General features: G+C 39.4%; 2 pseudogenes; both read right to left on the reverse strand.

The window, feature by feature from the left end:
- Positions 1–5,294: 5,294 nt before the first annotated feature.
- On the reverse strand, positions 5,295–6,187 carry LOC125398330 (serine/arginine-rich splicing factor 3 pseudogene; annotated as a pseudogene).
- A 2,892-nt stretch (positions 6,188–9,079) lies between these two features.
- On the reverse strand, positions 9,080–9,273 carry LOC148122128 (Nuclear RNase P; annotated as a pseudogene).
- Positions 9,274–27,966: the final 18,693 nt, after the last annotated feature.

Genomic DNA, 27,966 nt, shown 5'->3' on the forward strand with positions numbered 1-27,966 from the left:
TGTGCTTCCCCTTTAACGGCACTCCCCAGGAACACATGCGGGTTTTGTTCTGATGCTAACTCTCCAGACACATCCAGCCCATGATATAGTTATAGTTTATTCCTTCATTTGTTTATCCTACAAATATATTTTTGGACAATGTTATGCCAAATGGCTCAAGAATTCTGGCTACATTAGGTAACTGGATCAAGACCCAGACCTCCATGAACCACAAGTATATGTACTTAATGGAATGAGAAAGGATTCGAGGGAGTCAGAAAGCATTCAGAGGCTAGCTTGTAGGGCTCAGAGACTGTTCACATCTCTAGATTTAATACATTGCTGCAAGAATATGTTCTAAGTCCTTACCTCAGCCTGAGGATGGGGAAAGAATCTGGTATGGACAGGTGGAGTCAGGTCACAATGAATGGTACCCACCCCTGAGAATGGCACAGGAATAATATGGCTCACAGTTCAAGTGATCCTTGACAATGGTGGCAGTTGAAGGATTCAGAAGGAAAATGACGGCTGAGTCTGACTCTAATGGCAGAGAGGGTATCTATATTTTGCAGAATTAATATTTGGCCAAATATTACTTTTTTCCCACAACTTGGACCTTTACAACTAACTTGGCAGTTAGGTGTATTTGCTTTTCCTTGGTACAGATGCTTTTAATCCTCCAAGGCAATATAAGTGGCTGCTGCTGGGAAGACCTATGACCCCAATTTTGTCCTTTCTGGTCCTGTCTTCTACTCCCCTCACTTTACTGTGACTTGCTAAACTACACAGAAGCAACTTGGAGAATGAAACAGCTAGTTTGTTTCTGAGTTGATGAAGACCAACACTTTGGGACGAAAACATTCCTGAGTATGTTCAGGTAAAGAGTATGTTACTGCATATTCTTAGTTTAAACTTCAAAAAGGAAGGACGGTGGACACATGTTGGGGAATGCTTAGATAGATAGATAGATAGATAGATAGATAGATAGATAGATAGATAGATAAGCACACAGGTAGGGAGAAAAGGCAAGAGGGAGAAGAAAATCAGTGATAAAGTGGAAAATTAAAAGGAAATATTTAGTGTTTGTAAACAACCGCATGTGTGTCTGTGTGGAATTGGAGAAAGAGCAGAAGTCTTATACAGAACAAATGAAATGTCTGTTTACCTCTATTCCATTTATTTCTTCCATCGACATTCTAATCACTTCCCAACTTTCAGTCTTCCTGTTTATTGTTTCAACTGTGGAATGGAACACAACAATTTACTTATTACTGATACAAAAATGACAACATAGCAAAATGAGGGGAAAAATGATGATAGTAAAATATTTAAAAAACAGGACCGCATCAGGATTGCCCCAAAGCTCTGTAGACCAATTTCCAGACACTTCTGAGCATTGCTTTAAAAACTGAAAGCACCCAGTATGGTTCAGTATCATGTTTAATTACTTATCACAAAACTAAATCTATGAAGCCATAACAGAAAATGACAGCTAAGACTGTTGACAAAAGTGGAATTAGCCTCTCTCAGGCAAGAGCCCCCTTATTGAGAGTCTAATACAGAGTGGTCAGCCTCAAAATGATATATACCCACAAACAATAACAATGGACTCAAGATATTGTACTTATAAATTCGTGCATATACATGAATATAAGGATACGTAAAGATAAAAAACCAAAGAAAGGTTACAAATTGGAGGGGAAAATGGGAGGGAGGAAAGATGGGGAGAAGTGAAGTAACTCTATTACAATTTAGAATACATTCAAAGTAAATGAATAATTTTTAACAAAATCTAAACACAATCAGGTGAGGAAATAAGATAAACATGTATGGGTACAAATGAGAATCAGGGCCAAGACTCCAAAGGAGACGTTCACAGAGTAACGCTTACAGCTGGGTTCCCTAAAATCTCAAGGGTTCCCAGACAGTAGGCGTTTATAGTCTTTAGGCTTTCCCACTATCATTCCCAGTCCAGCTGAGGACAGGTTCAAGTGAAATGGTTCACTCAGCTATGCCTGCATCACATGGCATCACATGGGCTGAACTAATATCAACAATTACATCAGGAAAAATGTATTTACTTTGGTTTTCTGCCACCGAAAATAAAAAAAAAAAAATAAAACATAACTGGTGTGGGATTGATTCGCCATTATCGGTGAAGTTGTTACTTTGCCTGTCTAAAACACCTATGTGGTCTAATAAAAATCTGAACAGCCAATAGCTAGGAAGGATAAAGGATAGGCCAGACTAGCAAAGTGAGAGAATAAATAGGAGGAGAAATCTAGGAAAAGAAGATCAAGAGGTAAAAGAAGGAGAAGAGAAGTATGTCAGGGGTCAGCCACTCAGCTACACAGCAAGTCATGGAGTAAGGAATAAAGAAAAGTATATAGAGTAGGAAAAGACAAAAGTCCAGAGGCAAAAACTAGATTGGATAATACTAGTTAAGAAAATTGAGCTAGAAGCAAGCCCACCTAAGGCTGGGAATTCATAAGAAAGAATATGCCTCTGTGTGATTTATTTGGGAGTTAGGTGACAGGCCCCCCAAAAGTAAAGAGAAACAAAAACCAAAAACAAAAAACCTAGAGGTTGGTAAGAAGACTTCAATATCACATCTTATTGTCTGCTTCCTCTACCGAGGCCCACTCATAAAGGCTCAATGGCTTTCCAAATAGTACCACAAGCTGGTTACTGGGCATTCAAGGCTTAATCCTGTGGGGGTGGGGACAAGTCACATTCACATCATAATAATATAAACACAGAAGAACATAAAAAATATAAGTATATGTAATTATTGATGCTGATCAACATTAGAGGCTGATGGGCATCATTGTTCCTTGTATAAATACAAACCAAAACAACAGTAAGGTACCATTTCACACTGAGAACAAATAACTTTAAATAATTATAGAAAGCAATGACAGTAATTTTAAAGTAATTTGAACTAGTAGAAATGTAAAATGACACATGTCTGGAAAAGAGTTTATTGGGCCCTGCAACATTTAAACATGGAGTTACTATAGACCTTCAAATTCTACTTCTGCATACATAATACTAATGACAATTAAAATCACATGTTCATAAATCATATAAAAGTATTCACAGTCACATGATTCATAATAGTAAAAAAGCAGAAACAGCACAACAATCTATTAGGTGCTGAGGTGTGGAGGCCCAAATATGTGAGCCTATTTCCACCTGGTCAGAGAGTTTGGACATTGCTCAGGATAAGTGACAAGTGTAGCTACACATCCTGACTCGGGATGTGATTACTTGGTTCTTTTGACATTAATATGGTTCATACAAGTAGATTCATTCCATCCTGACAGATGGTCAGGATGTGCAAGCATACTTCTTTGCCTTTTTTTGTAGTATGAGGTTACCTGGGGAATAGCTGCCTTCATGGAGGGTGGCTTCACTGCCAAGACAACAGAATGCTAATGACTTGATGCCTCAAAGTGTTAAAGAGTTATCCTTTGAATAATGTTAAAGAAGTCTTCTGCTGTCTTCCTCCCCTTTTGTACTAGGGTATAAGAGTATATGGAATATTAAACATGGACCATTTCAGTATTCACAGGAATGCCCTCCTGGCACTATTCTATGGTTTCTGTTTTTTTAATTATTATTATTATTATTATTATTTGTAACCAAAACTTTAATCCCAAGAACTCTCACAAACATATTACCTCTGTTGGCGTGAGCATGAAAAAGAAATCTTGCACAGTAACTCAAAGGTTCAGCTCTCCAATGTACCCTTAAACCAACTGGTAACTTAAGTCTTCCATTTCCAAATAAAGAATGTTGCAAACAGTTTCCTCCATAGATAGCAATCAGTGAGGAACCTCTTTGAAAGCCTTCAGAGTGTAGTTCCCACCCTTTCCCTGTTAACTTGTGTTAACAGCAGCTTTTAAAGACTGCTTATCTTTGTATACTTTGGAGATCAGAACTTTGTCTGATGAGGGGTTGGTGAAGATCTTCTCCCAATCAGTAGGCTGTCTTTTTGTCTTATACAAAGAACTCAAGAAACTAGACACTAAAACTCTAATTAACACAATTAAAATATGGGGTACTGAACTGAACAGAGAATTCTCAACAGAAGAAATTTGAATGGTCAAAAGACACTTAAGGTCATGCTCAACCTCCTTAGCGATCAGGGAAATAGATACTATCTTACACCGGTCAGAATAGCTAAAATCAAAAACACCAATGATGGCCTATGCTGGAGAGGATGTGGAGTGAGGGGAACACTCATTCATTGTTGGTGGGAATGCAAACTTGTGCAACCACTTTGGAAATTAGTGTGGCAGTTTCTCAGGAAACTGGGAGTCAACCTACCTCAGGACCCAGCAATTCCACTCTTGGGAATATACCCAAGAGATGCCCTATCATACTACAAAAGTATTTGTTCTACTATGTTCATAGCAGCACTATTTGTAATAGCCAGAACCTGAAAACAACCTAGGTGCCCCTCAATAGAAGAATGGTTAAAGAATGTGTGGAACATATACACATTAGAGTTTTACACAGCAGTAAAATACAATGACATCTTGAATTTTGCATGCAAATGGATGGAAATAGAAAACGCTTTACTGAGTGAGGTAACCCAGACCCAAAAAGAGGAATATGGTATGTACTCACTCATAAGTGGATTCTAGCCATAATTAAAGGACATTGAGCCTATAATTAGTGGTCCCAGAGAAGCTAAATAAGAAGGTAAACCCAAAGAAAATCATATAGTTATCCTCCTGGATATTGGAAGTAGACAAGATTGCCAGGCAAAACTTGGGTGCATGGGGGTATGGGGAGGTGGATGTAAGGGGAGATGGGTAGAGAGAAGGGAGAAGGGGAGGATTCAGGAAAGCTTGGGGGAATGGGATGGGTGGGATGGAGGAAGGGTGATATGGAGCATGTGATCAAAATGAACACTCTGAATGTGGCTGGCAATGAAGGCTGACTGAGAAGCCAAGGACAATGTCAATGGGTTTTGATTCTACTGCATGGACTGACTTGGTTGGAGCCTGGTTTGTTTGGATGCTTACCTTTCTAGACCTGGATGGAGGGGGGAGAACCTTGGACTTCCCACGGGGGACAGGGAACCCTGACTGCTCTTAAGACTAGAGAAGGAAGGGGAGGTGGGGAGGGGGAGGGAAAAGGGAGGCGGGGAGGAGGTGGAAATTTTTAATAAATGAATGAATGAATGAATAAATACATAAATAAATAAAAAGAAAAAGAAAAAAATAAATAAAATGTACAAGGGGTTAGCGCCTCCTTTCCCTCGCAAAAAAATAAAAATAAAAAAATAAAAAGACTGCCTGTCATTTCACCCACAGCTCCAGACTGTATTCCAGCTACTAAAGAAACTAGTTTTTTTTCAATTTCCATGAGTGGTTTATCATTACTACATCACACTTTAACTGGGCAGGATCTAGGTTTATTTCAGTCTATGAAAAACTAAAGTTCAAAGCAAATTCAATCTTGCTTAAGGGAACATGAACAGCCAAAACATCTTAACAATGCACCAAGCTTATGAACTCTCAAACAAAACTTGAATGTCCTTTACATACTCCTGTCAGATGAAGTTACTTCCTGTACACCACTTCGTTTGCAAACTGGTCTTCTACTTCCTTTCATTTGACCTAGATCCGCTAAGAGACCTAGAGAAAGATCGAGATGGCTTGTGGTTTCTCTCACGACAGAGACCTCTCTCTTCCTCTATCTCTAGAAAGTGACCTGCTCCGGCTTCAAGAGAAGCTGCTCCTTCTTGGAGCTCTTCGCCGAGGTGGAGGACTCCTCCTACGGTAATCATCTCGAGGGCGACGACCCCAAGAGGGAGGGGAGCCACGATTCCGACTTCTTTTCTCACCGTTCGACAGCTCTACTCTTACTCCGCAGCCACATAGTGTTGTGTTTTCCATCTAGCTCTTATACAGCGTCAGCAGCATCTCGGGGATCCTCAAATTCAACAAAAGCAGAGTCGGGAGGGTTTCGAGCAACCCACACACTTCTGAGTGGTCCATAATAGCCAAATGCCCGTTCTAATTCAGTCTTGTTCCCATTGTTACCAAGATTACCTACATACACCTTACAATCTAATGGGCAGGAATCACGATGCATTTCGAGATCCTGGGTTCGTGAACCGCAGCTCAAATCCCAACTCTCCAACGAGGCCCACCCGCGCCCTCCGCGATCTACTTCCGCAGATGCTCTCGATGCCCTGACGTCCACGAAATGGCGCTGTTTTATTATTTTTCATGTGTCTTTGCATTCTTCACTTACATTTCTAAATTCCCACACCCCCTACCCTGGTGTTTTTGTCGATATTGGTCCCCAACACTGAGGTAGAAGTATCACAAACAGTCTTGCTTAATTACCTGTGCATTACAGTACTGAAATGCCGGGCAAGGTTTGTCTGCTTGGGCTACAATGGCACAATTATTATAGGTACAATCAACTTAAACCCAGTTCCACATGAGATAGTTCCTGTCTTTGACTGTAAACCAGAGCAAAAGTCTGTGGCTACGGAAAGCACAGACTCTAGGGGGAAAGTCACAGCTATTGTTTTGTTAAATGGATGTGATGTTGTTTGTCAAAGTGCCATTCTAAACACGCAGTTTATGCCCCGAGATCACTGTTGTTGTCAGCCTCAACCAATCATGGAAGGTATTTTTCTTTTGGAATAGATGATGTACCATAGAAACTCAGAACATTAGAATAAGTGTTATAGACAACAAACCTATAAACAACATAATACTAAATGGAGATGAACTGATACTTCCTCTAAAATGAGGGATATTACAAGGATGTTCATTCTCCTCTCTCTTAGTCAGTATAGTGCTTGAGGTCTTAGTTACAGCAATTAGACAAAGAAAGACATAAGAGTGAAAAAACAGGAAAGCAAAAGGTCAAATTCTCCTTATTGGGCGATGACATGAGTTGATACCACAAGTTAGTCTTATTTAGAAGTTTCCCTTAAGTTGAAATGTTACTTTTAGAATCAAGGTGGGCAAGGGGAATCAGGAAACTCAGTAAGTAATTAAACTTTATATGTCTGGGAAAGCTGAAAGTTCAAGGTCCTGAAAGGCCCTTGCTCAGCCTTTAGAAATAATGAATGATTTCTGGAGAAGACTCTCATGACCAAGCTGCTCAGAGGCAATTTCTCAGACCTGTTATAGGCTGGTGAGTCCTATAGAAAGATCCAGGGTTGTAGCTTTCCTGAGTCCTCACCTCTGTTGGGGTGAGCATTTTGGTGATAAAACTGTCTTGAGTCACACCTGTACCTATAAGAAATCCCTTGCCCATACTTCTTTTAGTAACCCCAATAAAAACTCATTATTTCACCAAGTTGGAATTTGGTATGATAGTTATTGTGATCTTTTATGGGTTCCCTATCTGAGATGGGTGAATATGTGTGTTATGTGTCCATAGCAAAAATTCTCAAACAAAATGTCCAAAAGCTATAGGAAGGTATCCAGAGCTTCATCCAAACTTTTTTTTGAGTGCATTTTTCTTCACTCACACTGAGTACTTTCACTTAAATTCTTTGACTACTGTTTCTCTATATGTCAAACTACCCTTCTCAGATCTGCAAGGCACTGAATGGTTGGTGTTATATAATGAATGAGTAGTCCTTCTTATAAAAGATGGGCATGATCTCTAGAGACCCACCACTGACTAGTCTAAGCAAGTACCAATTTGCGGGGCGCCATCCTGTCCAGCAGGAATGAACCCCACCAAAAACGAGAATTCCTTCTCTGGTCACATCTTTATTTGGAGCATTCCCTTGAGGAAAATTGGGGGAAGGGACGATAGAGCAGGGACGAGAGAAAGCTTAGAGAGAGAGCGTTGGGCCCCGAGGCAGCTGCTTTTAAACGGTGGAGCGGCTTGAACGCTGTCCTGATTGGTTAATGCCATTCTGCTGGTCTGAGCATGTGCAGGCAAGGGTGCAGGCAGGGGTGCTCAGCCCCACATGGCTACCTCCAAACTGCAGGACCACCTGTGCCTCCAGGTGGCTCCCAACATCTCCCCCTAATTATTGTCTTTAAGAGCAATAAGGCAAAACTATTCTTCAATCTGGTCCCCACCTAGACGCAGCATGCCAAGGATATCTCTGCTCCCACCCATCCCCAAGGAGGGAGAAAGGCAGAATAGAGTCAGTCAGAAAATTGTTAAGAGATAAGAGGTTGCACAGGGTGTTGCTCAAGTCGATGGTGTGAAACAGCTGCTCTTGGCACCGCCCAGAAGGTCATCTCTGCTGTCTCCGCACGAATCTTTTACAGCAGGACACTCAGCATCTTCTTTATCTCTCTGGTCGGTCTCGCTGGCATCCAGATGTATGTCAGCATTCCTAGAAAAACATAAACAAAACTCTCCTCCCAAATTAACATTTAAGAGTATTAAAAACTCTCAGTGTAAAAATTCAGCACAATCAGTACTGGAAGTAGGCTGGTTTTGAACTTAGAGACCTGTAGGTCTCTGCTTCAAAAAGCAAATCTTGTTTGCCTGTACCAGCAAAATTTTGAATTAAAATTAAGTGTAAAGAATGCAAGAGAAATCCTTTCTCTGGGGGAAGCTGTCACTGGTAATGTAGTCCCCCTCTATTGTTTAAAAACCAAAGCAGTTGTCACTGGGAATTGAACTCATGAACTTTGGAAGAGCAGTCAATGCTCTTAACCTCTGAGCCATCTCTCCAGCTCCCCTATTTAGATGGAAAAACCTCTAGGTAACATTGTTTATCTCACCAGGTGCCTCAGGCAAAAGGTCCGCCTTTCTTTGTTACCTAGGATACGTTAACCAGGTAAACATGCCTTTATTATGATAATCACGACCAGTTCTTTAAGGGAGAATGGGCGTAGCATCGATCTGGCTACTTCCTGCTGACGAAGGGACGTTGTTTGGGGGGATAAATGTTTTTATCTGACTGAATTTTTTGGCGACAAATGTTTTTATCTGACTGAATTTTTGGCGACCTTGGCTGAGGGCGGCAGCAGCGGACAGCGGCAGCTGCCATAGCTCCGCCTCTGAAGCCCATTATGGCGCGCTCCGCATGGCCCAAAGGCATGGCTCCGCCCCGGGCCGTGCGCGGGCTCGCCGTTTATCCCGTAACTGCGAGCTGTACCTCAGCCTCACCTCAGGCATTGAATTCGCACCACCGGCTGTGAGTCTTTTTCAAGCTCCGGCGAGGGGGGGCATCCGCCCACCCGTGGAGGGCCCGGTCTGCCCGCGCGCGGAGCCCCGTTCTCTGGGAACTCATCTCCGCCCGCCCATGATGCTATGGAAACACAGTTTTTCTGCAGAGCCGATTCAGCTCCTCTCTGCTTTCTATGGCGCCGCTGCTCACCACGCAGCTTCCGCCTCAGTCAGGCGAGTCCGCTCAGGTGCTGAAAAAGTCCTCCAAAAACCATAGCCCCGCCAGAAGGCCTCTGATGTCACACGGACTTTAGCCCGCCCGCGACCTGGCTATTCGCAGGCCTCTGCGGACTCCAGCAAATTTCCCGCCAGCAACTGGTTAGCATGGCCACGCCTCCCGAACGAGCTAGCACTGGAGAGTACAATTTTGCGTCTCCCTCCTGAGTAGCTGGGATTACAGGTGTGCACCACCGTGCCTGGCCCACTTCCGTGTTTCTAATCAGGCATTACCGCTCAAAGGCGGGCCGGCTGCCGCCAGCACTCTCAGCACGATCAAGCAGCTTGTCTTTCTCAGTCAAAAAATTAAAGTTTTTTGTACGTGAGAGCCAGAGACTGAGCTCTCTTAACAAAATTAGGCGAAAATCACCTCCAAAAGCTCTGTGGCTCTTTAAGAATAGGGAAGGCAGTGATCAAGCTCGCCTCCCTACGAGACTGTTGCCTCCAGTCTCTAACAGCGAGTACGCAGGTGGACGGAGAGGGAGTGGAAGCCGCGGTCTCCCGTACCCCTTCGTCCTCATAGTCCCGCCTTAGTTACCTCGCCTTTTTTGCTGCTGTTTACATTCCTCCTGCACTGAACTTAAGGGATTTTTCTTCCCCGTTGCTTTCTGTACCTTCTTTCAGATACCTTAACTTTGATTTTTTTTGTATTTTCTTTTCTATTTAGGCCTATCCTTTGAAATTCCTTTTTACATTTCTTTTCCTCCCCTTTCTGGGGATTTCAACCGACGTCACTCACCGCTCCATGTTCTCAGAGTTCTGAAATTCAAGGCTCTCTGTGCTGGTGTCTGATCTTGGCTTTTTCTCCCGGGCTTTCTCAGGGTCCCCCGGCGTAGTTGTCAGGGTCCCTCAGCGTCCGGGGTTTCGAGCACCAGTTGCGGGGCGCCATCCTGTCCAGCAGGAATGAACCCCACCAAAAACGAGAATTCCTTCTCTGGTCACATCTTTATTTGGAGCATTCCCTTGAGGAAAATTGGGGGAAGGGACGATAGAGCAGGGACGAGAGAAAGCTTAGAGAGAGAGCGTTGGGCCCCGAGGCAGCTGCTTTTAAACGGTGGAGCGGCTTGAACGCTGTCCTGATTGGTTAATGCCATTCTGCTGGTCTGAGCATGTGCAGGCAAGGGTGCAGGCAGGGGTGCTCAGCCCCACATGGCTACCTCCAAACTGCAGGACCACCTGTGCCTCCAGGTGGCTCCCAACACCAATTGGCCTTGGATGGCCAAGGGAAAACTAACAAATACTGACAAAGTTCAATAAACTATTTTAAAAATTGTTTCCTTCAATTGTTTTGCTCAAAGAACAATGCCAGTGTCCGACTGAATTATAGATGTATGAAAATTGGGCCTGTGGGGTATCTTCTATCTCCTTTTTCTTTCTCTCTTTCCCCATGTTGTCTCAGTTTTCTCATGAGTTCCATGGTTCTGAATCCCCAAAATGCTCTATATTTTAACAGATCCAATGTCTATTGTCTGCCCCTTGGACCCTGCCACCTGTAAGAAATAGCAAACCAACATCTCCATCTTCTCCTCCCTTTTTATACTTTTCCCATTAAATCAAAGCTTAATGCCTCAGATGTCTTGTCACACACAACAGAAGCCACACAACTACCATTATAACTTCCTTACAATTTTTATACCTTATACACTACTCAGGGTTGCAATGCATTTCCTAACACGTATTTCGTTTGGATGGTATTAACACACTTAGACAGCAATCTACATTCATTAATAAGGAGTACTATCCCATAACACGGAGAGAAAGACAGTCATCCTGAGAATCCCCTGAAGGATTCTCTACTCTGGAATGACTTTGGCATGAATATATGTCTTGCCATTCACCACAGGGAGCAAGCAATCAGCACTACAGCAAGGAAACACATTATCCCATGGGTAAACATAGCCATACCAGAGCTGACTCTGTGCATGTTCCACCTTCATGCAGATAGGCCTGTATTGCAGGTCTTACCACCCATTTCAGAGCCAGAGCAGCCACTCCTTCTCAGTTCATCTTTGGTTTTATGAGTCTTTTTTCAAGTCCTGTTTGGGTTGTATGACTTGTGCCGTGGAGACATAAATAAACATCTCTCTATTGCAGATAGAGCACCAACAATTAACTGGAAGCTGTTGATCTGAGTCTAGCTTAGTAAACTATTGAGTTTATTGAGTTTTGTACAGGGACATGGTTGGCCTAGAAGCAATAGCATCACTGGAAATCCTGTGCCCGTATGGGAGAAGACTCAATAAAGCTGTGCCTACGTAGCTCCCTGCACAGCATGCAGGAATCTGCACTGGGTGGTCTCTTCAGGTAGACAATTGTCTACTGCTTTCCTAACCTTGGAGAAGGATCCTTATAAATCAGGTAACTTTCTGAGCTCCCCAGGCCTTGAAAGTTTCATGACCTTGCTGAACCTTGCACATTTTGCTTCTTTTCCTGATGAGCCACCAATGAGCACAGGAAATAACTACACAGTCAGCAAAACATTATAAAGTTAGCTAGAGGTCATGCATGTTCAGCATTACAAACATGCTGAGAGCCAGAGAATTGCACACCTTTACGTGCAGAACTTTATATTAATTTATTTCAATGAAAGCATATTTAAGAGACTGTATATAAGTTAGGAAATGCTTATGTAATGTAATTATGGTTGCATGGAGAAGAGTACTTTTGCACACAATGAGGCCTGGAGCTAGATTCCCCACCAGGTAGTTGGTATGGTGCCCCAGTGACCCTAAAGGTTTCTACTGCAGTGTGGCAGCCACTGCTCACCACAGGTGAAGATATCCTGGTTCTTAGACAAACTACAGCGGCAGACAGCCAACAGCACACTGACAGGCAGATCGCAGCTGAAAGGAGGTTGAAGAATTAGGTAGAGCTTCCAGAAACATTTTTTTTTCTGCAGGCTTTTGTCCTCCATCCAACCCCCACTTTTGAAGTCTGTACACCAGTTAGGGACGAAGTGTTCAACACGTGAGCCTGTGAAGGACATTTCTCACTAAAATCAAAACATACGTCCAAGATAAAAATTTAGGAGATGGAGCTTACCCTTCTAAGCAAGTGGAGAGAAGCTAAGAACCCAGAAAATCAATCATGTAAAAGAAGTAAAATAAAACGTATAAGAAAACATAAAAACTCAGAAGTAAAAATAAAACATGGAATCAGAGACATGAAAACAATGATTTAACAGGGATGAGAGTGAGGGTAACTCTCCCTTGATGGCTGAATAAAACCTGTGCTAGGCCGAGCCATACAAGAGCGAGGAGAGGGAGCCACAGGGTCCTGCAGGAATTGTCGTAGGCAGTAAGAGCTTTAGGAAGCAAAGGTAAATATTAATCACTATATTTGCTTGCTTTTGAAAAGATTTAGTTCTTCTTTGTCAGGGACAGAAAATGTTGGGAAAGTGATAACATGCGAGAAGGAATTTTTCCTCACCCTAATTCTCTGTGAGGAGAAGGTCACCATGTCCTTGAAAAAAGATGCCAAGGATGCAAATAAAAGCCAGGAGTGCAGTACTTTCCTTTCTCCTGAGGTGTACAAGATGCACAAAGTGAATCCTGAGAGAAACAAAACGTGGAGGATATTTTTGGAGGGGTTGGTGTGGAAGTTTGCGTTTCTGTTGTCATGATGAAGCACTGTGAGCAACACCAGGTTGGGGAGGAAAAAGCTTATTTGACTTACCCTTCCATACTGTAGGGTATCCTTGAAAGAAGTCAGGACAGGAACTGAGGCAGAGCAGATGTAGAGGCCATGGAGAACTGCTGCTTACTGGCTCAGTCTTCCTGATTTCTTATATAATCAAGGACAACCAGCCCAGGGATGACACCACCCACCCATGATAGTCTGTGCCCTCTGCTCTCAAGGATAAATAAGAAGCTGCACTGCAGGCTTACCTACAAATTGGGTTTACAGAGGCATTTTTATAGTGGAGGCTCCTTCTCAAAAATGACCTTGGTTTGTGTCTGGTTGACGTAAACTATCCAGCGCAACTAGTAATAAAGCCAATTTTTTTTTTTTAAAAAAAAGAGTGAGGAATTTGCAGGAGCACTGTTAGTAACAGACCATGATTCCCATCTGTGCCTGAGTTCTGTGGTGTGGTATTCACTCATCAGAAGACAGAAGGGAACCTTAAAGAGGACTCACAGTTAAGGGCAATGACTGTTCTTCCAAAAGACCTGACTTCAATTCCCAGCAACTATAGTGATATTTTATTTATGTTTTAAAAAATAAAGCTTTCCTAAAGATCAGAAGGGCAAAGCTAAGCCACTAGAGGTCAGGCAGTGGTGGTACACATCTTTAATCCCAGGATTTGCGAGACAGATGCAGATGGGTCTGTGAGTTCAAGGCCACCCTGGGCTACACAAGATCAATGAATAAACATATCTAGGTGGTGGTGCCTCTTGCCTTTAATCCCAGTACTAGAGGGAATATAAAATGGGAGGAGAGGGAGGCTGAGTCTGCTTAGTCTGCAGCCTTGGCAGAGGTAAGGCTTCTCTAGTGGCTTGGCTGCTTTGCTTTTATGGTTTTGGGGTTGAACCCCAATAACAGTCTCTGCATTTTTATAATTCATGCTACAAGCAACCATGAAAGATAGCTTACAATCTCCTTTATCTCTAGACCATCAGATCCAACTCCCTCTTCTGAACTCCAAGACATCTTCATTCATACTTATAGATACACACGTGGACACACACACATACACTTAATTAAAAGTAAAATAAATCTTGTTTAAAAGGAAAGGCAATGGGACTGATAAAAGTTAACTAATTACAAAAGAGGCATAGAATTTGTGAGAGAATACTCCACCATGCTCCCTCAAATTCTGCTAGTGTCAGCTTAAATTTCTGTTTCTCAAACTAGAATGAAGAGAAAGAAGATATTCATAGTATTTATTCTTTTTAAAAATCTAAAATTGTGTGAATAGTAATAAACATTTACCACTAATTTTAATTAAAATACATTTACATCGCTCCTGTCTTTTCCTCCCTCCTATTGGTTCCCTCCTTGCTTCCTCTTAAAATCATGGCCCTTTTTCTTTAATTGTTATTGTTTTATACACACATACACACATTTATAAGCCTATATATCTATATATGCCTAAATGTATGTCTACAAATTGATTAATCCAGTTAGTGCTCCTTCTCTGCATGACTTCAGGCCTGTCCACTGGTATTAGATAAACAATTGATGGGTTAAAATGCAATGTTTTCCTATAGAGACATTTAAAAGACATTTCTTGTTCTGGATGGGATACTAACGGTCATGTTTTCCAGTTTCTTGTCATCCATGTTCTTTGTGTCACTAGAAAGACTCTGGTAAAACAAACAAACAAAACTACAGACCAACAAACAGAAAAACATCCAGTGAGAACCTGGTGTTGTCATAAAATTAGTATGTGAAGTTGAGCGAGCTATACATTTATCAGAGTACAGAGCACTGATCCTAAGATTAGAGGTAGACACAGAAAGATTCACTTTCTTTTCCTTGTTCACTCTATGAGAGAAATATGTGTCATTTTGATTTTTATTTACCTTAAAAAAATTGTCTTCCATTATTGATCAACTATAAATCCTCGCAAACAAACTCCTTGCTCAAAAAATATCAGTAGAAGGCACAACGAATCCAGGTACCTTGAACACATGTAGGTAATATATTTCTAATGTTTTATAACATTAAAGTCATCATTAGGAATATTCTTTTAGCAGGGAAACTATAGTTTAATCAACACAGAAGTATGTGCAAAATTATTCCTTATAATTCTCAAAAAAACCTCTTGTGATAAAACCTTAATTTACAATGAAAAGGAACCCTTAAAGTTCAATTTTGATCTATGAAAATCTATAGTATTCATTTAGAAATATTCAACATGGGATATGTGTTCAATTTATACTATATTTTTCTTTAAAAATATTAAGCTCTTTTAACTTTCAAACATTTAACGTCTTAACAACACAATAGAGTTTGAAACTCAGAATCATTTCCTATGGTGCCAAAAAGAAGATTGTATACATAGCTGCAGATAGAAATATGCTCTTTCAGATTATGAAGCAATTATAATTTTTAAAATTTAGGCGGAAGGACAGCTGAGTATGCTAAAACTGTAGCATAGAAACAGATTTTATTTTTATGGATAAACATTATTTCCACTGGAGGGTGCAATTTGCCAGTATATCAACATTTGCATGGCTCTTTTAATGAGTAGGCTTAATAAATATCAGAGAATGGATTATTGCCAAAACACAAAGAATACTGAGCAGATTTCATATACTTATACATAAATAAAAATTTGTCATCTGGAAATTATGATTTATTAAACAAAATACTTGTAATTTAGTTAGAAAAAAGGATTATAAAAACTAAATGCAATCTTTATTTTTAATATTTTTGAATACCAAGTTTAGAAGTTTCAGTGTTAATACTGTAAAATGTATTAAAATACTGAACATTCATAATGATGGTATAATTTCACCCATAATACTATGAAGTTTTGATAGTTTCTGTCTTTTGTAGTCTAAGCATACATTTAAAATTCTATATAAACTATAGATAAATTTTGCTTTATTACTTCAATAATATTTAATGTAGATTTGATTAGCATAAAGCTAAACAAAACACCTTATTGAATTTTTAAAATATTTTTATTGGATTCTACATATAGACCTGAGATTATTAGATGCATAAACAATGACTATTACTAAGAGTATTTATTGAATACTGACTATTAGTGCAGTTACATACTTCTTAGCTTTCCAGTTATTTACTTAATCCTCACCTTAGTCTCATGGGTTGATACCATAGTCTCCATTTCATAGATGATAAACAAAAGATGCTAAATGACCTCCCAAATCTATAAGTGGCACTAGAGCTCAATGCAAGTGACATCCCTCAAGGCACAGATTTCAACAGTATTTAACAATTATGTTAAATTCTTGACGTCCATCACTGCTACCCAGATCTTAATTTTAATGCTTATTTTAGATACAGAAAGCAGGAGCTTTCAACTGTTGCTTAGTTGTCCAGTTTTGTGTGTGTGTGTGTGTGTGTGTGTGTGTGTGTGTGTGTGTGTGTGTTTTCTACTTGGCCTAAACTGATTAAAAACCCCTGTAATTATGACTTAAATAAGTCATCTTGTGGCAGATTATCATTAATCTTCAAGTTTGTCTTTGATTTTTGTCCCAGTAATGGAAAAATAGTATTTAAAAATAACTTTATATATAGCAAAACAGTTTACACATTATACAACAGTGCAATGGGATACTCCCATATAGGTTTAAACAAAAGGGAAACTGGAGGAAATTTCAGGTTGCAAAACCCATTCTCAAAGAACAAACAACATCATTTTTCCTGTGTGGGTCACTATGACATGGGTATTCAAAGACTATTAATTTCAGCTTGAAATTTAATGTCTAATTTCAATTGCACTAATGGTCAATGGGATTAAAATTAAAACCACCACTTTGACAGTCGCTGCCTCAAAGGCATAACACATGTTGGTTTCTTTTGGAATTCAAAGATGGTTCTTGCTACTTCAATGCACAGAATGCTGAATTCCAATGTCCACCACAAAATAGAATTAACAACACACAGACTATGACAGAGTTGAAACTGGAAGAAAGAGTTCGCTTTATATCCTATTTCATGGCTCATGTATCCTTGGGTCCTACATTCCATCTTTCTTCATCTGAACACCAGCATTTTTACGGCAACCTGTCACAAAGAGTGAAAGACCAATTTCCCCATCTCAGTTGTGCATGACCACATAACCAAGTGGGCAATAAAATGTCTGTTGTAAGTGTTGTGTATAGGTTCCAGGAAATATCCTTAAAAATAAGGTCTGTGCCCCTTCAGGGCTTGCTCCAAATTATCTTTTGTTCTTGTCCTACACAAGTGTATGGAGAGCAGCTTGGGTTTAACAGTCATTTGGGTGCTTGGCTCAGGAGGACAGAATGGCAAAGCAAGACAGGAAAAGCTTTCTGCCACCCTTAACCATCAATCTTAAAGAGTTTTCTTTTGTTGGGTTTTGTGGTTTGGGTTTATGATATATTGTTTATTGTTTTGGGCAGTTTGTTCTGTTTTGGGGGGTTGCTTTTTGTTTTTCTGTTACGTGCAGCTGTTTCTAATTCTATCAGCAGATCCTGCTAAGATGAAACCTATAGTCTCTCACTTTAACTTCAACAACATCCTCCCATATCCTTTCTTCAGTGGATGATTCTGCTACAAGATCATCAAATATCTTTAGCTTTTAATGTTTTAAAATGAATAACATGTTTTCTCATTTTGCACAATAATTGCTTTAGAGGTTATTTGCATCTGTAGTTCAAAATCAATTTTAAAATTCTATAAGAAATGATAGTCTGTGGAGTATGATCTACTATCAAGTATCAATTATTACAATAATTTAATTCAGGCCAGATTATATTCCTCCTTTTGTAATCCGGCCACTACAATTTTTGATGAGTTTTCTTGCCCACCCTAAATCTGATTGTTGAGATTTTAGCTTCCATTGGGATAGTATTGGGAGATGGTGTTTGTGGAAGGTAAGATAATTTTAGATAAAGTCATGACTATAGAAACCCTGTGATGAGATTAGTATGATTATAAAGCGAGGTGTGGTGATTTAGGCTTAAAATTCAAGCACTTCAGAAACTGAGGCAGAAAGATTGCCCTGAATTTCAGGCTAGACTGGATTCTACAGTAAATTTCACTATTACCTGGGATACCTTACCTTAAACCACCTACAAACAGACAACAACAACAACAACAAAATCATCACCTAAGAGGCATATCCAGGAGCAGAGACCTCATAAAGAACCCCACTACTCTGGCAGCTTGCTCATGAACTTCCAGCCTCCAGACGTGTCTTAAACAAATGTGTGCTGTCTAAGCAATCAAGATTGATTGGAGTGGACACTGTGATGTTTTCTTCTTAAGATCAAATACATTATAATTTATTTTAGGAGATTAACAGAGGACTATCTACTGTTGCCTGCTATGAGTAAATTTTTCCTTCCACTATAGACAATAAACACTATAAAAGATAACATCATCAAGAATTTGGAGCTGATTCCAGTACCAAGACAAGAGAAGGTTTGGTAGTATGTGAAAAATTTTAGATCATTTCAGGCATTTTCTCAAATACTAAATAATTACCTGAAATTTCTAGTTCATTATTTTTACATCATAGCACCAACTGTAACTAGTTTAATAGTTGTTTCAGCCTTTAACAAAAAATGAGCAAGGATTTTGACACAAATATTCTTTTCTATTGTTTTAAGGAAAATCATAATTGTTAGTCTGTTTCAACTGACCAATTTCAGTATTTAATTTTTTAATGGCTTTCAAGAGATAAAAGATCACTCAACCTTCATGTTAATAGATAAGTAAGACTCAAGATTTTTCTGAAATACTACTTATTATATTTAACATCACACAAATATGATCTCCTCAACTTGTATGAACTATATGAATAACTTTTATGAATATTAGGTACACCTGTGCTAAAAATATCCAAATATTTCTCAGGTCTAGAGCAAATTCACTGAGTAGAATCGATACTTGTGCCCAGGGGACAGAACCGTAGTATATCAGAAATGGAAAATCTTGGCACAAAGTTTAAGAGTTGTGAGTGTTGCATCGATCAAGTAAAAGTCTGACAGTAGCCAGTCTCACATCAAAGGCAAGAAGAGTCCGTGGCTCCCTTTTTCATTCCCGACGTCCTCTCTCACTTCACCTCTTACTTCAGGCAGGCAGCCTGCTTGTGATCTTGCCCTCTAGAGCAAGAGAAAAGAAAGCCCCTACTCAGCTCTTGTGCCTTCACCTCCCGTCTTCACAGGCCCTCTTCAAAATGACCTGAAGCAGCAAAGGGAATCTTCAGATCCAGAAAGTTGAGAGAGCAAAGAAGCATTGAAAGCACTTAACTAGAATGAAAAATGGAGGGGGAAGAAGTACAGGTGGAATAAAGGTATGGAAGATGAGTTATCCCCATGCAGTGTTGCTGTTTATCAACAGCCTAACTCTCAGAACTAATGAATCCCATATCACCTAAAATGCTGGACCTGAAAAAATTATAAAGACCCATGGGGAGCCTAGCTCCAACACAGCAACATCTGACGCTGGAGGACTTGAATAAGAAAAACAATTCTGGTTAAAAAATTATCAAAATAAGCATGGGGAAGTCAGTGACCAGAGCATTTCATATCGGCAGAAAGATTGTAGAATACGATATACGTAGCAGGAGGCTGAGAGAAATATACCCAGCATGTCCTCAGGCACGACACTCTACAGAGCATTTATATGTGTACATACACTAACAAAAATACACTGTGACAAATAAATGTACGAGACCCAAGGAATGCTTTATTCAGGGTGTGATGTTTCCTGAATGACAGCATAATGAATAGCCTTAAAAACTAAAATTTATCAGACTGTGGTATAACGCAGTGGCACAGTTTGAATACATATGTAAATACATTTTCAGTAAGTATTCTTGAGACTTTAAATCAGATGAGACAACAGTTACTTAATGCATCTTAAGCAGTACCACCTCATCTCCATCTTGGTTTTGGTACTTTTCGAGAATTGCACTTAACATTTGGAAAGCACAGCTGTCATTTGTCTGGTGCCAGACTCCCCTTAGATGGTATTCTACTGGTTCTTTGCCAGGAGAGTAGGCATGGGACTAGATTCCAAGGAAGCTGGAATCAAAACAAGTTGTATCACAAAATTGGACAGAGTACAATATTAAAGCATTCTGCCAGTATTTACAAGCCTAGAAAGGACTCTGGGAAGTAGTGAAAAACCTGCTGGTAGATTGGCATTAGTGTCAAGGAGAAAGTACTGAGCCAGAATAAGTGAGAGAGAATCAGCTTAATTAGCATCTAGATGAACGAAGTGACTAAAAGGCTGGGTAATTGTCGGGTACATCACAAAATAGAAGTGCCCATGATGGGGAATGAAAATTTGCTATTTACAGTTGAGATCATGCGACACAAACACCCCAAATCATTGAAAAGAATCTCTTTTGTAGGTCAGAGATGATAATAGTAGGTACTTTTTGTGGCACAATGAACAATGGTCCCAAAGATGACCTTGTTTTAGTCCCTAGAACTTTAAAATATTCAACCTTAGTGGTAAAATACCCTTCCGGGGCTTTGGATTATCTGGATTGGCCCAGTGGACTCATGGTAGTCTTTAAAAGAGAGATTCAGGAGGATCAGCATCAAAGAGAGCCTTGGTAATACACATAAAAGTTGGAATGAAGTTGCTTACAATGTACTTCCTATTTACTTAGGTAGTATCATATCCTTCTGGAGTCTTCGATGGAGTTGAAAAATTTATAGTTATAGTATTTCTTAGTTATGGTAAAAGATAAAGTAGATATAAATATTGTAACTTCAATTCTTATTTGATACCTATTTTGTTATATGTAATTTTACTACGTTAAAGTTAAAGCCTTCCTTTTTAAATAGAAAAGGGGAAATGGTGTAGGAGGTCCTTCTGTCTATGTGTTGCTTTCATTGGTTAATAAAGGAACTGCTTTGGGCCTATAGCAGAGCTATTTTTACTTTTATTTTTAAATGTTTTAAATTGAAATAGAATTATATCATTTGCCCCCTCCCTTTCCTCCTCCAGCCCCTCCCAGTTGCCCCCTCAAACCCCTCTTATTACTCCCCACTGTCAAGTTGGTAGCTTCTTTTTCTTTGAATATTTTATTACAAACACATATATAGAACCTACCAAATCCGTTTTTGTAGTTTTTATGTATATAGTTTCATGACTGAATACTCTGCATTGGACATCCATAAAGGGGGGCTCATGATTGAGAAGGGCTAATTCTCCTTCCCCCAGCAGTCAATAGTCATCTGCAGTTTTTCATTTCGGGGTGAAACTTGGCACCCTTTCACCTTAAAATGCCCATTGATATTATTATTGGTCCAGGATTGTTTGAGCAGTCATTTTTAGTAGAGACTTTTACATCAGATTTTGCCTCCCTCTTCTGAGATGTTTCCTAAGCCATGGATTCAGGAGCTGTGGTGTAGTTGGATTCAGTGGGGTTGGGGCTCCATGATCCAGGGATCTCCACATTGTATCCTGTCATAGGTCTCTATTTGCTGAAAAAAAAAAGGCAAGGCTTATTTGATAATGGGTGGTAGATACATTTATTTGTTGGTTGAAGGATAAGACTTAGAATGTAGTAAGGAATTATTTTGGTCTAGAGAGTGGCAGTAGCAGACTTTTTTCTAACATCCAGACCACACTAGCCCCCAGGAACCTGGCTAGATTCCTATTGCCAGGCATGATTTCCCACCTGTTGAGTGAGCCCTAAGTCCAATTAAAGAGATGTTGGCTGCCAGTGACATGTGAGTGCCCTTTGCTACCCTTTTACACACATCTTGCTATGTTGGCCAATGCTGTGTTCATAGGTGTTGCAGCTGGGAAAGGCAGTTAAATGCTTCCCTTCCTTGTCAGCTTGCTCGGTGTTCTCTGAGACATTCTGGTGGATCACTGAATTACTTGAAATTTTGTTTTACAGTGTCTAAATGTTTGGAGATATTTTGTTATCTCTTGATTACAACTTACAATTTCATTTCCTTGTTGTCAGAGAACAAACTATGAATGATTTTAATTCTTTAAATGTACTAAGCTTGTAAAATGGCCCAGGTTGTCTTTCTTAGAATTTTAAAGGTTAAGAAGAATATGTATTCTGCTGCTTTGGGTGGGGTCTTTTTATAAATTTCAGTTAAAACAGATTGGTGTGTTGTGAGTTTCATTTATATTCTTTACTCTTCTAATTTTGGCATCAAGTTTGATATGAGACACAGAACTACAGTCATATACAGGCTTATCTGTTTATATTTTAAGTTTGCCAATTTTGCTTAAAATATTTTTAAATTTTGGTATCTAATTTCAAAATGCAATATTCTCACTGTTTAAATCTGTGCATTTGACAGTTTTCTTTGCTGTAAAGTGTAACTAATATGAAAACAAGTGTTCATGGTTTCCTCTAGCTACTATCTGCCCAGCATATATCTTATGCCCAATATATCTTATTTTGCCAATCTTTAAAGTTCATGTGTATATATTACAGATATTATGTAGTTAGGTCACATTTTAAAATTCACAGACCCATATGTTTGAATTGGTATATTTTCTCTTTTACATGTATATAATTCTTACTATATTTAACGCTGTAACTAGCTTTTTCCTGTTTTTTTTTTTCCTGTTTCCCTCCCTATTTTCTTTTTCTTGCCCTCTTTGGTTCACTTAACCTTTTTATAACTCTCCTTTGATGCATGCATCCAAGATTGTTTTCAATGTATTTCTGAACTCTTTCTAAGGGATAAATATTTCTAAAACTCTTTAATAGCTGTTCATGTTATTTATAGCGTATTAGTACCTACACAATTAAAAGAAAGATGATGTGTAAATTCATGTAGGTTCTATCCAGTTTAGGTACTGATTTGGTTGAAATGCTGGCTTAGAAAGATGGTTCTTGAAGGCTGTCTTTGTTTCTGCTACTCAGTCATATTTTTATAATTGCTAGCTACTATATCCTAAAAAGAATCCTCACATTTTAGCATCTTAACCTCTAATTGGTACCTTTTTGTAATTTTATAGTAGTCTCCACGTTTTATCATGTATAGCCTCCTGAATGTCTTGCTATGTCTTAATGGATGATAGGTTTCTTTTTAATGATAGATATGTAAAATGATAATGTACTTTGCAATTTTTTATTCTAATCAATTATATAATTCATCTGATACAATAGTAAATAAATCCTTGCATAATTAAATGTATAATCTTTATATTAAGCTAAACGCAGCAGATTCCATAACAAACTTTTAGTTAAGCATTGACTTCAAAGTTAGTTCTTCATCTCTGGTATACAACAGAGTGGTTGGAGGGCAGCTGGGAGGGACTGTAGGAACAAAAAGGATTTGGGAAATGATGTTAATTCTATTACAGTTAAAAATATTAAGAAATGTAGAGGACTAAAAATAAACTTTCTTACTACTACTTTTTTTCCCAATTAAATTTTTCCAAACAAAATCTCCCATTAAAAAAATACTGCATGGTTTTCCTACTGGCAAAATGACTCTCTTAAACCCCAAATATTTCAAAACGTACTTCTTAATTCTAACTGTTTTGCATAGCTGTAAACTTCTGTTTACAATTTGAAACTGTGCGACTGAGGTCGTCAGAGTTGCGGTGTTGACCGGCTGTAATTAAGAGTCATAAACAGTAAGTCCTAAATGAATGCGAAAGGCTTGATTCAAGGAAAAGGAAATATAAAAGAAAGTGCGATTGTTTCCAGCCTAACTAACCTTCAGGGGCATTTAACCGTTAGGAGAATATTAGCAGTAAAGACAGATTTCGTGATTAGAAGGTTCATTAGTAAGAAGGTGCAGGATGCTAATCACTAGACTTTCATCTGCACTGACAAGGTCTGACCTAGCTAGCATTCATCAGTGACAGTGGAATTGTTCCCTGGTGGTATCGACCACAGGCAAGGCAGGAAAAACATGTTCTTCATGGAGGAATTCATCAAAGTAAGCAGAGCTGTATCACACACCACTGCTCTCCAGAGCTCCCTGGAGATGGCTGGGATCCTGTTGGAATCAGCTTGTTTGGACTGTAAAATATAAAATGCCCAGTGGGAGTTTGCATGTTAAAGAAACTTTAAGCTTTGGCACACCAGCACAACTACCATGTGGAATTGTTCCTTAAATGATATAATTGACTGTGAATAGATGCTTGGGCAATATGAGTCCAGACTCAGAGAATAAACTCTGATATTAGCCAAAAATTACAAATGCTATTCATGTTCACAATGTTTTATTTTAAATATTTTTGTATCAAAGGATAACTCAAAGTGTCAATCAAAACCACATATTTTAAGTCTGGAAAAGCATTTTCATATTTCCATTATGAATGTGCGTTTAAAGGTGACACAATCTTCAATAAAATATGTTCACCTAATCAAAAAGTGTGTTGTGATGAATTATCAGATCCCTAGAGTTGATACTGTGAGGACAAAATGACCATTGTTGGGCTTCCCATATGCAAAAGACATTGCTAATTTGTCATAAAATTTAAAGACTAAGTACAGTAATTAGAAATTATATGAAACAAAATATAATTTAATAAATAACCCACACTTTGGAGTCACAAAAACTGAAATAAAATGAATGTTTGCAAATTATACTTATTTTGTGTATGCATGCACACGTGTGTACGCCCACCATATGCTGCAGTCCATAAGTGGAGGCCAGAGGACAACTTTCTGGAGTCTGTTCTCAAGTCCTGGAAATTGAATTCAAGATGTTAGACATGTAAGAGCCTTTACCTACTGCACACACACACACACACACACGCACACACACACACACACATACACAGACACACACAAACACACACATGCACACACACAAAGAGAAAGCGAAAGAGGGGGAGGGAGGGAAGGAGAGAGGGGCAGAGGAAAGAGCATTGATAAGTGTTAACCAAATATCAAATCGTGTGGTAAATTCTGAAAATTCAAGAAGTTTCAAATGATAAGAAGGTCCATGGCATAAAGAGAAGTGGGTGGAGTTAAGGCAGTTTGGGCCTTACTAACTGTATTCATTACTATGTTAGTTTCATTTTCAAGGTTTTTGGAATTTATGCTAGAATAAATAGGCAGTATAGTAGGTAGTGATTAACTGGTAATTGCCATTTACCACTTAGCAATGTATGGGATTTCCAAAGGTAGATTCATTCTACTTTGGCCTACGTCCTTACTGTTTTTATAATTTTTAGGTGTGTGTGTGTATAGTACACATGCTAACAGGGGTTAGAGGTATAGGATCCCTCAGGAGATGGACTTACAGGCAGTGGTAAGCCACTTGGCATTAGTGCCAGATGCTGAACTGAACCATCTCTCCATCCCCAGTTTAGGGCTTTATTTTTCATTAAAATGTCTTTATAATTTACGGTGCCTCAAGGATTTGAGAAGGAGAAACAAAACGTGATGAAAGACCAAAGAAGAGACAGATTTCTTAGTCTAGATCATGAAACTTTTTTTGTGTATTTTAAATAAAAATTAAAAAAAGAAATAATTGTCATATTATAAAAAACTTCCTACCCATTTCTCCACCTTGGTTGTCTATTTGCTCTTTGCAACAGCTAGCTGAAATTATTTCTTTTCAAATTCTTATGATACCTTACACAAATGCAAAATGAATGCATAATAATCTCTTCTTTCATAACAGGAATGCTATGTCCATGCTATACATGCAGTTTTCATGGTGCTTTTCTGGTTTGGATGCTCTTGGTCTGGTCTTCTCAAAGGTTCACCACTGGAGCTTGATGCCTAGTGTGAGCATAGACGAACTGGGAGAGCCTTTAAAGTTAGTGTCTGGTGAGAAGCAGATTATGCCATCTTGACACAAAGTAAAGTCATTGTAGAGAGGGAACCTCAATTAAGAAAATGACTCTAAGCCTGGTGGTGGTGGCACATGCTTTTAATCCCAGTACTCGGGAAGCAGAGGCACGTGGATCTCTGTGTGTTCAAGGTCAGCCCGGTCTATGGAGTTAGTTCCAGGACAACCAGGTCAACACAGAGAAACCCCATCTTGAAAACAAACAAACAAACAAAGGGACTAGAGGCAGATTCTTAATTAGTGATTGATGGGGGAGGGTTCAGTCCATTGTGGGTGGTTTCATTTTGGTCAGGTGGTCCTGGGTTCTATAAGAATGTAGGCTGGGAAAGCCATGGAGCAAGTCAGTAAGCATTACCCTTCCATGGCTTCTACATTAGCTCCTGCCTCTAGGTTCCTTCCCTGTCTCAGTTCATGCCCTGACTTCCTTCAATGATGAACATCAATTTGGAAGCATCAGCTAAATAAACCCTTCCCTCTTCAACTTGCTTTTTGGTCATGGTGTTTCATCATATCAATAATAACCATAACTAAGATAGTGGGCTATTGGGGCTACTTCCCTTGGAAAGAAATGATGGTCTCCTGAAGAAATGCTTCCTGAGAGTGATTTGTTACAAGTCCTGTAGTAGGAGCTTGCTTGTTCATTCATTCCTGGCTGCAAAGACTCGAAATAACCGCACAGAAACTGTATTAATTAAATCACTGCTTGGCCCATTAGATGTAACTTCTTATTGGCTAACTCTTACACCTTAGTTTAACCCATTTCTATTATTTTATGTTTTACCACAATGCTCATGACCTACTGGTAACTGTCTCCAGTGGTGACTCCATGGCTTCTCCTGACTCCACCTTCTTTCTCCCAGCAGTCAGTTTAGTGTCCGTCCCCCCACCCCCCGCGACCTCTATTCTGCCCTGCACAGGTCTAAGACAGTTTCTTTATTCACCAATGGTATTCACAGCATACAGAGGGGAATTCCATATCGGAGTTCCACCCTTTATCCTACTCTAGCATCCTGTTTGGGAATGTGATCTTTTGTTCCCTCACATGCTTCTGCCATGATGCAGATAACACATCATGGGAAGCTGGATTGATTGTGCTGCTACTCCATGAGCTAAATAAACCACCTTTTCTTACAAGGTTAGAAGGATTTAAATATTTTATTATCCTGATGTGAAATGAACTAACACAGGGGTGTGTGTGTGTGTGTGTGTGTGTGTGTGTGTGTGTGTTTGAATTCATCAATAGCTTTGTTCATGGTTGCCCATCAGAACTAGATGGTGTGATTTTACCACTGAAGGTACTCTATCATTTGGATATATAGTACATAGAGAATCATGCTGGAACTGAACTAGAAGCTTTCTCCCTGGAGGATAGCGTTCCTGGTGTCAGGTGCTAATGAGGTTGATCGGGAGCGGAATCACCAACAGTCTTTCCTGGCTGTTTACCCTAAGTGCTACAATATAGTCCAGCTAGAAAAGATGCGACCACTGCTACAGTAGTGGCATGGATATTTTGGAGATAACCAACCACTTTCTGATGGTCTTAAGGCCCACTCCACAAGAGTGAACATGTTGCTGCTTATGAGTCTGGTCAAAAGTATATGGCCATGGAGCCACAGATATTAGGGGAATCTATTTCACTTGGCTTTTCCTCAGAGATTCTCTTTATTAAATTCTACTTTCATATCTTTAATTGTTCTCATTTTATTCTGCTGTTTGATTTTTGAGTCTTCATTGTTGCATTTACCAATACCCTCTTTGATTTCCTTCATTATGCTTATTATCATTGTTTATAAAGTATAACTTTTCCGGGAGAACATTATTGTGGTGGTAGGGAATTTTGGTAAAGATCTGTTCTCTTGACTATTCATGGTTTTTTTGTGATAGGTCATATGAAATTAAAATTAGATTGTTGAGAGTCTTTCATGGTGTAGAAATCTTGTCTCTCCTTTGCTGAGTGGATGTTGGATCTCGGTTTCCTGTTACCCTGATTTGTCAGGTGCTGACCAGCTGAATGGAGCTTAGAGTTCAGTCTTAAGGCCTGACAACAGAATCTAAAACTGATGCCTTGCTAAATAGGCATGTAGTCTAATTGCCTTATAAATATTCATAGTTTTATCCATAGCTACTGTTGATCTCACCTTGATCCAATAATTTCTTTTGCAGTCAGTAATGTTTA

Source organism: Myodes glareolus, chromosome 5, assembly GCF_982192425.1.
Source record: "Myodes glareolus chromosome 5, mMyoGla1.1, whole genome shotgun sequence".
NCBI lineage: Eukaryota > Metazoa > Chordata > Mammalia > Rodentia > Cricetidae > Myodes > Myodes glareolus.